This window comes from Lipotes vexillifer, unplaced genomic scaffold (genome assembly GCF_000442215.2).
Source record: "Lipotes vexillifer unplaced genomic scaffold, Lipotes_vexillifer_v1.1 scaffold197, whole genome shotgun sequence".
Lineage (NCBI taxonomy): Eukaryota > Metazoa > Chordata > Mammalia > Artiodactyla > Lipotidae > Lipotes > Lipotes vexillifer.
In genome coordinates, this window is record NW_006781042.1 from 694,872 (window position 1) to 705,063 (window position 10,192).

General features: G+C 45.0%; 1 protein-coding gene across 1 annotated transcript in view; it reads right to left on the bottom strand.

Annotated features, from left to right (window-relative positions):
• The window catches only part of GALNT16 (polypeptide N-acetylgalactosaminyltransferase 16), a 99,192-nt gene that overhangs the window by 28,923 nt on the left and 60,077 nt on the right, over window positions 1–10,192 (bottom strand). The window lies entirely within an intron of this gene.

Sequence of the window (10,192 nt, forward strand, 5' to 3'; positions counted from 1 at the left end):
ACCGCTCTTAAAAAATAAAGCCTGTTAATAAAAAACTCAAGGTCAGAGCTAGTAAGTCACAGGTTTCTGGAGTCAAAATGGTTGTTCTGACTCTGAAGCCCACGCTCTTGATCAGGGCTCTTCGCTGGATATGGAGATGGTGACACCTGGAGGGCACCTGACCCCCAAGATGAGGTGTCCTGAGAGGTCACCAAGCAACCTGCAGATTGACAGTCTCCTAGGGATAAACTTGGGCCTGACACTGGGCTAGGCATGAAGGAGGTGCCTGATCAGTAAAACATCCAATGCTGGGACAAGCTGCTGCCCAGAGAACCACCTGTGAGGTCAGGCGGGCCGTCACAGGCTAATGCCAGAGCTGCTAGGATGCAAGTGCACAGGCAGTGATGCATCTTCTCTGGGACTTGCGTTTGCTGCTGAAATAGCTCACGTCAGACCTCCTGGGCACCCTGGTGCTAAGTGCTGGGGAGTGATGGATGACAGATGCCATGGCCCAGCCTCCCTCCTCTTAGCCACACCCTGCTTTGTGCTCCCAAAGTCCCCCAATGAAAGGCACTGGGGAAAGATACATCTGAGATGCACGGATGAGTGGATGGATCCTGACATCTCATTATCTGAAACGCACTGCCAGCCGGATGTTGCCTGGAAATATCATCAAGGGTGAGCGCATCTCGACTCCGCCCCTTCCACTTGACCAGCAGCCCGGGCAGGAGCTGTGGGCCCGCAGGGGCAGCAGGAAGGCAGGTGAGAGTTGTCCAGGCACAGAACCCCTGCGTGAGAACTCCATCAGAGGCCTAGTCTCTAGAGGGACAGTTCCAAGAAGACAGCTTGACCTGTGGAGAGGAGATGGATGTGTTGGGTGATCCACCAGCAGCCCAGGGCCTCCACATTCCCCTGAGAGCCTAGCTCCCAGCCTCATGGGACAGGAATGCAAAGGTTCTGGGGAGTGCCTGTCTCCTAGGGCTGCCTCTCTGTAGTGTTCATGCCTCCTAGGAGCCAGTCCCTGAGGTCAGAGCCAGTGAGGGAGGTTTCCTCATGTGTACTGGGCCCAGCCCTGTGCCACACACATACTCAGGATGGTGACAACAGCTGCACTGCCACACTGTGATATTCTTATTTGGTGCCATGCCAGGGACTGGACAGATGGGTCAGAGTCCCCATAGACTCGCAATCCATTGCAGGAAAGAGAGAATGAGTGGAAGGAGGGGATTGGTTCAAGATGGTGGAGTAGAAGGACGTACTCACTCCCTCTTACGAGAGCACCAGAATCACAACTAACTGCTGAACAGTCATCGACAGGAAGACACTGGAACTCACCAAAAAAGATACCCCACATACAAAGACAAAGGAGAAGCCACAATGAGACAGTAGGAGCAGCACAATCACAATAAAATCAAATCCCATAACTGCTGGGTGGGTGACTCACAAACTGGAGAACACAACACTTATACCACAGAAGTCCACCCACTGGAGTGAAGGTTCTGAGCCTCACGTCAGGCTTCCCAACCTGGGGGTTCAGCAATGGGAGGAGGAATTCCTAGAGAATCAGACTTTGAAGCCTAGTGGGAATTGACTGCAGCACTTCAACAGGACTGGGGGAAACAGAGACTCCACTCTTGGAGGGCACAAACAAAGTAGTGCACATCGGGACCCAGGGGAAGGAGCAGTGACCCCATAGGAGACTGAACCAGACCTACCTGCTAGTGTTGGAGGGTCTCCTGCAGAGGCGGGGGGTGGCTGTGGCTCACTGTGAGGACAAGCACACTGGCAGCAGAAGTTCTGGGAAGTACTCCTTGGCGTGATCCCTCCCAGAGTCTGCCATTAGCCCCACCAAAGAGCCTGTAGGCTCCAGTGTTGGGTGGCCTCAGACCAAACAACCAACATGGAGGGAACCCAGCCCCACCCATCAGCAGACAAGTGGATTAAAGTTTTACTGAGCTCTGCCCACCAGACCAACAGCCAGCTCCACCCACCACCAGTCCCTCCCATCAGGAAACTTGCACAAGCCTCTTAGATAGCCTCATCCACCAGAGGGCAGACAGAAGAAGCAAGAAGAACTACAATCCTGCAGCCTGTGGAACAAAAACCACATTCACAGAAAGACAGACAAGACGAAAGGCAGAGGTCTATGTACCAGATGAAGGAACAAGATAAAACCCCAGGAAAACAACTAAATGAAGTGGAGATAGGCGACCTTCCAGCAAAAGAATTCAGAATAATGACAGTGAAGATGATCCAGGACCTCAGAAGAATGGAGGCAAAGATCGAGAAGATGTAAGACATGTTTAACAAAGACCTAGAAGAATTAAAGAACAAACAAACAGAGATGAATAATAAAATAACTGAAATGAAAAATACACTAGAAGGAATCAATACCAGAATAACTGAGGCAGAAGAACAGATAAGTGACCTCGAAGAGAGAATGGTGGAATTCACGGCCACGGAACAGGATAAAGAATAAAGAAAAAACAATGCAAAGAAATGAAGACAACCTAAGAGATCTCTGGGACAGCCTAAGAGATCTCTGGGATCCTATAGGGTCCCAGAAGGAGAAGAGAGAGAGAAAGGACCTGAGAAAATATTTGAAGAGATTATAGTCGAAAACTTCCCTAACATGGGAAAGGAAATTGCCACCCAAGTCCAGGAGGCACAGAGAGTCCCAGACAGGATAAACCCAAGGAGAAACACGCCAAGACACATAGTAATCAAATTGGCAAAAATTAAAGACAAAGGAAAATTATTGAAAGCACCTAGAGAAAAACAACAAATAACATACAAGGGAACTCCCATAAGGTGAACAGCTGATTTCTCAGCAGAAACTCTACAAGCCAGAAGGGAGTGGCATGACATATTTAAAGTGATGAAAGGGAAGAACCTACAACCAAGATTGCTCTACTCAGCAAGGATCTCATTCAGATTTGATGGAGAAATCAAAAGCTTTACAGACAAGCCAAAGCTAAGAGAATTCAGCACCACAAAACCAGCTCTACAACAAATGCTAAAGGAACTTCTCTAAGTAGGAAACACAAGAGAAGAAAAGGACCTACAAAAACAAACACATAACAATTAAGAAAATGGTAATAGGAACATACATATCAATAATTACCTTAAAAGTGAATGGATTAAGTGTTCCAACCAAAAGACTCAGGCTCACTGAATGGATACAAAAACAACACCAATATATATGCTGTCCACAAGAGACCCACTTCAGATGTAGGAACACATACAGACTGAAGGTGAGGAGATGGAAAAAGATACTCCATGCAGATGGAAATCAAAAGAAAGCTGGAGTAGCAATACTCATCAGATAAAATAGACTTTAAAATAAAGAATGTTACAAGAGACAAGGAAGGACACTACATAATGAACAAGGGATCAATCCAAGAAGAAGATATAACAATTATAAATCTATATGCACCCAACATAGGAGCACCTCAATACATAGGGCAACTGCTAACATCTATAAAAGAGGAAATCGACAGTAACACAATAATAGTGGGGGACCTTTAACACCTCACTTACACCAATCGACAGATCATCCAAACAGAAAATTAATAGGGAAACACAAGCTTTAAATGACACAATAGACCAGATAGATTTAATTGATATTTATGGGACATTCCATCCAAAAACGGCAGATTACACTTTCTTCCCAACTGCACACGGAACATTCTCCAGGATAGATCACATCTTGGGTCACAAATCAAACCTCAGTAAATTTAACAAAATTGAAATCATATCAAGCATCTTTTCTGACCACAATGCTATGAGATTAGAAATCAATTACAGGGAAAAAACATAGTAAACACAAACACATGGAGGCTAAACAATACATTACTAAATAACCAAGAGATCACTGAAGAAATCAAAGAGGAAATAAAAAAATACCTAGAGACAAATGACAATGAAAACACGATGATCCAAAACCTATGGGATGCAGCAAAAGCAGTTCTAAGAGGGAAGTTTATAGCAAGACAAGCCTACTTCAAGAAACAAGAAAAATCTCAAATAAACAACCTAACCTTACACCTAAAGGAACTAGAGAAAGAAGAACAAACAAAACCCAAAGTTAACATAAGGAAAGAAATCATAAATATCAGAGCAGAAATAAATGAAATAGAAATCAAGAAAACAATGGCAAAGATCAATAAAACTAAAAGCTGGTTCTTTGAGAAGATAAACAAAATTGATAAAACTTTAGCCAGACTCATCAAGAAAAAGAGGGAGAGGACTCAAATCAATAAAATTAGAAATGAAAAAGGAGAAGTTACAACAGACACCACAGAAATACAAAGACCCTAAGAGATTACTAAGAGCAACTCGATGCCAATAAAATGGGCAACCTGGAAGAAATAGACAAATTCTTAGAAAGGTATAACCTTCCAAGACTGAACCAGGAAGAAATAGAAAATATGAACAGACCAATCACAAGTAATGAAATTGAAACTGTGATTTAAAATCTTCCAACAAACAATAGTCCAGGACCAGATGGCTTCACAGGTGAATTCTATCAAACATTTAGAGAAGAGCAAACACCCATCCTTCTCAAACGCTTCCAAAAAATTGCAGAGGAAGGAACACTCCCAAACTCATTCTATGAAACCACCATCACCCTGATACCAAAACCAGACAAAGATAGTAGCGTAAAAGACAATCACAGACCAATATCACTGATTAATGTATATGCAAAAATCCTCAACAAAATACTAGCAAACAGAATCCAACAACACGTTAAAAGGATCATACACCATGATCAAGTGGGATTTATCCCAGGGCTACAAGGATTCTTCTATACATGCAAATCAATCAAAGTGATAAACCATATTAACAAATTGAAGAAGAAAAACCATATGATCGTCTCAAAAGATGCAGAAAAAGCTTTTGACAAAATTCAACACCCAGTTATGAAAAAAATTCTCCAGGAAGTGGGCATACAGGGAACCTACCTCAACATAATAAAGGCCGTATAAGACAAATATCATTCTCAATGGTGAAAAACTGAAAGCATTTCCTCTAAGATCAGGAACAAGACAAGGATGTCCACTCTCACCATTATTATTCAACATAGTTTTGGAAGTCCTAGCCACGGAATCAGAGAAGAAAAAGAAATAAAAGGAATACAAATTGGAAAAGAAGAAATTAAACTGTCACTGTTGGAAGATGACATGATACTATGCATAGAGAATCCTAAAGATGCCACCAGAAAACTACTAGAGCTAATCAATGAATCTGGTAAAGTTGCAGGATACAATATTAATGCACAGAAATCTCTTGCATTCCTATACACTAATGATGAAAAATCTGAAAGAGAAATTAAGGAAACACTCCCATTTACCACTGCAACAAAAAGAATAAAATACCTAGGAGTAAACCTACTTAGCGAGACAAAGACCTGTATGCAGAAAACTATAAGACACTGATGAAAGAAATTAGAGATGATACAAACAGATGGAGAGATATACCATGTTCTTGGATTGGAAGAATCAATATTGGGAAAATGACTCTACTACCCTAAGCAATCTACAGATTCAATGCAATCCCTATCAAATTACCAATGGCATTTTTTACAGAACTAGAACAAAAAATCTTAAAATTTGTATGGAGACACAAAAGACCCCGAATAGCCAAAGCAGTCTTGAGGGAAAAAAACAGAGCTGGAGGAATCAGACTCCCTGACTTCAGACTATGCTACAAACCTACAGTAATCAAGACAATATGGTACTGGCACAAAAACAGAAATATAGGTCAATGGAACAGGATAGAAAGCCCAGAGATAAACCCACGCATCTACAGTCAACTAACCTATGACAAAGGAGGCAAGGATATACAATGGAGAAAAGACAGTCTCTTCAATAAGTGGTGCTGGGAAAAGTGGACAACTACATGTAAAAGAATGAAATTAGAACACTCCCTAACACCATACACAAAAATAAACTCAAAATGGATTAGAGACCTAAATGTAAGACGCTAACAGTAAGGGAACAGGATGGACAGCTCCAGTGTGTGTTTTCCATCACCACCAAGCAATTCCTCAATTCTCAGAGGACAATGATCAGGTGTCCTACAAGGTAACTCAATTCTGACACTACTGTCAGATCCCACTGGTTAAGAGCTCAGTCCTCCAAGACTGCCCGCCCCTTTTAGATGGCCAATCACCCCCTGCATCGGCAGGCAGACTCTCAACCACTGCGCCACCAGGGAAGCCCACAGCAGGATCTTTTTTGACCCAGCTCCTAGAGTAATGGAAATAAAAACAAAAATAAACAAATGGGATCTAATGAAACTTAAAAGCTTTTGCAAAGCAAAAGAAACTACAAACAAAATGAGAAGACAACCCTCCAAATGGGAGAAAATATTTGCAAACGAATCAATGGACAAAGGATTAATCTCCAAAATATATAAACAGCTCATGCAGCTCAATATTAAAAAAAAAAAAAAACCCAATCGAAAAATGGGCAGAAGACCTAAATAGACATTTCTCCAAAGAAGACATAGAGATGGCCAAGAGGCACATGAAAAGCTGCTCAACATCACTAATTATTAGAGAAATGCAAATCAAAACTACAATGAGGTATCACCTCACACCAGTTAGAATGGGCATCATCAGACAATCTACAAACAACAAATGCTGGAGAGGGTGTGGAGAAAAGGAAACCCTCTTGCACTGTTGGTGGGAATGTAAATTGATATAGCCACTGTGGAGAACAGTATGGAGGTTCCTGAGAAAACTGAAAATAGAGTTACCATATGACCCAGCACTCCCACTACTGGGCATATACCCAGAGAAAACCATAATTCAAAAAGACACATGCACCCCAATGTTCATTGCAGCACTATTTACAATAGCCAGGTCATGGAAGCAACCTAAATGCCCATCGCCAGACAAATGGATAAAGAAGATGTGGTACAATGGAATATTACTCAGCCATAAAAAGGGACAAAACTGGGTCATTTGTAGAGATGTGGATGGATCTAGAGACTGTCATACAGAGTGAAGTAAGTCAGAAAGAGAAAAACAAATATCGTATATTAACGCATGTGTGTGGAACCTGGAAGAATGGTACAGATGAACCAGTTTGCAGGGCAGAAGCTGAGACACAGATGCAGAGAACAAACGTATGGACACTGAGGGGGGAAAGTGGCGGGGGTGTTGGTAGTGGGATGAATTGGGAGATTAGGGTTAACATATATACACTAATATGTATAAAATGGATAACTAATAAGAACCTGCTGTATAAAAAAATAAATAAAATTCAAAAAAAAAGGTAAGGACATCTAAAAATAAAATAGAGAGAAGGAGTGAAGGAAGGAGGGAGAGGGGAGGAGAGAGAGAGGAAGGTTCTGGCTTGAACCCTGGATTGCTAGAAGGACCCAAGCTGTTAACTGTGAGAGTGAGGATGAGGGTTCCTTTGTGCCCTTCCCACCAGAGAAAAGAGTGGGTGCTAACTCTGCCCCCCACTTCCACCCAGCCCGGGGTCAGGCAAATGGAAAGCGGCCTCCAGCTGGTGGTGGAGGAGCTAAAATAAGAAAAACAATTGCAGAAGCTCCCAAAGAGAGAGTATGCCAATGAATTACCCTGCCAGTCAACTGAAGGAAATAACCATGGTTATTTATTTAGGACTTATGGCCACGCTGTGGGCTCAGGAAACCTCTTAGCTCTCAACCCACACTCACCCATCGCCCAGTAAACATTGATCGAGAGCCACCAGCTACCGGGCACTGGGACACCTTTCTGCAAGTTCCAAGGATCACCTGATCATTCATTCATTTGTTTACAGAGGCTTGACTCCACTTGCTCATTCATTCATCCACCCATTCATTCAGCAAAACACCGCTGAGCACCACCTATGCCCAGTAGTGGGATTGCTGGGTCATATGGTAACTCTATTTTCAGTTTTCTCAGGAACCTACATACTGTTCTCCCCAGTGGCTGTATCAATTTACATTCCCACCAACAGTGCAAGAGGGTTTCCTTTTCTCCACACCCTCTCCAGCATTTGTTGTTTGTAGATTGTCTGATGATGCCCATTCTAACTGGTGCCAGGAAGGGGAAGGAATGGTTCTGACACTGTCCCCATCCCCAGCCTGCTGCCTTCCTGCGCCTCATTCAAAGCTTCTCCAGGGCCACAGAGAAGGCTGTGGAAGAGCATCTCTAGAGAAGTTCCTCTCAGGACCTCAAAACTGAGCTAGACATCCTCAAAGATGCGTCTGCTTCTCCCTCCCTCAGACCCATGGCCTCTGATGGTCCAACCCTCCTCCGAGGTTAGACCCTTCACCTGTGACACACCTTGTGAAGAAGGGCACAAGGGTCTGCTCCCTCCTAGAGGTCTCAGCTCTGCTTTCACGTTGACCCAGCATCCCCGGGGTTTAGAGCTGAAACATACCGAGGCAGGGTAGGATGTGACTTCTCTATCCAGTCCCTCTCTGGCCTCACCCCAGTCACTGCCCTGAGCTCTTCTACCTGATATCTATCCACAGACCCACACCACAGCTCATTTCCCTCCAGCTCTTGAACTCTCCTTTCCCTTTGGCCCTGGTCTTTGATTCTGAGACTTCCAGGCCTTTGAGTGTCCCAGTGGCTACCTCTAACTCAATGCCTCAAAATGAATTCTTCATCCGTCCCCAAAGCAGCTGCTTCTTCTGTGCTGCCTGTTGCAGAGGGGGGAAGTCCCACCCTGCTGGTCCTCCAGGTGACAAATCCAGGGGTCACCCCTAGTGCCCTCCCCCGTGCTCCACAGCCTGAAGCAGACCCCTGCCCTGGGTCTCACAGGCAGTGTCCTATGCACATGCCACTAGTGTTAAATGAACAGATTATTTACTGAAAGTCTAGTTTGTGAAGACCCTGGGCAAGAAGCTGGGAGGATGAAAATAAACAAAAAGTATGGCCCCCAGAAGAGAAATCTAGGTCACTCCCTTTTCCTACCCCATCCCATGCCAGGCATGGCCATGGAGGATCATGAAGAAACCTCCACTCTCAAACTCAGATCACGGGTAGCTGGAGAACTGGCCATGGAACCTCGCCCACCCCACCCCGGCTGGGGCAGGAGTCCAGTGATGGCACAGGCACCAGGCACTGGTGGCCAGTGAATGCTGCCTCCCTGCTCCCCTCTTCCAAAGGGGAAGTGTGTAGTGCTATCCTGTTCTCCCAGCCACACTGCTTACTAAGCATATCGGTGAGGGGTAAATACATCCTTTGGCTCTAGGCTGTGGGACCATAAGGAGATATATCTGGATCAACCTGAGAGACCCGAGATCCTGGGCTTGGAGCCAGTTGGAGCCACTGGATTGGAGGACTCGCACTGCTGTCCTTTCTGGAGGGGGTGAGGGCATTTGGGGCTGTCTCTGGAATTCTTATACCACATGGCACTGACATCTGTGCTTTACTTCTCTTTCTTTTCCACTAGATAGTGAGCTCCTAGCACCTGGCACATAGTAGGTATTGAGCGGATGTTTACTGAATAAAGGAATGAATGAGTGAGTGAATGAATGAATGGATACCTAGACAGTGTCCCTGCTCTCACCTTATTTATAATCAAGTGGGGAGAAAACCATAGCGGACAAATGGGATCCTCTGACGCCACACATGACCTCCGGTGGCTTTCACTCTCCCTCAGGGCACAAGCCCCAGAGCTCACAGTGGCCCAGGAGCAGATGCCCTGTCACCTAGCTGGACTCAGCTTCTACTGTTGCCCCCTGCCTAGCTCTGCTCCAGCCACACTGGCCTCCTGAGGTTCCTTGAGCCTCCCAGCACCTTCTCCTTAGCCCCTTTATTCCTTCTGCTTCCTTTCTGGAAGGCTTTTCTCCCAGTTGTCTGCATGGCTCCCTCCTTCACCCCCCTGCAGGGCTCTGCTCAAACCTGGCTCCTCTGTGAGCCTTCCCCAGCCACCATCTGTGAAACTGTGGCCTCAGCCCCACCCTCACCTTCCCCGTCCTCTCTCCTGCTTTGGTTTTCCTTATAGCACGTAGCATCATCGGATGTTCGATGTGCACTTTTGTTATTAATGTTATCTTTTTGACTCCTTCCTCCCACAAGAATATATGCTCCACCAGGGCAGGGATTGTCTGTTTTGTTTCATGCTGGATCCCAAAGCCCAGAACAGTGCCCCATGGGACTGGAAAACAATGGCTAATGAGTATGTGAGTGATGAACTGTCATGCCAACAAGCATCTCCTGCCCCCCCTCCCCCCCTCCCCC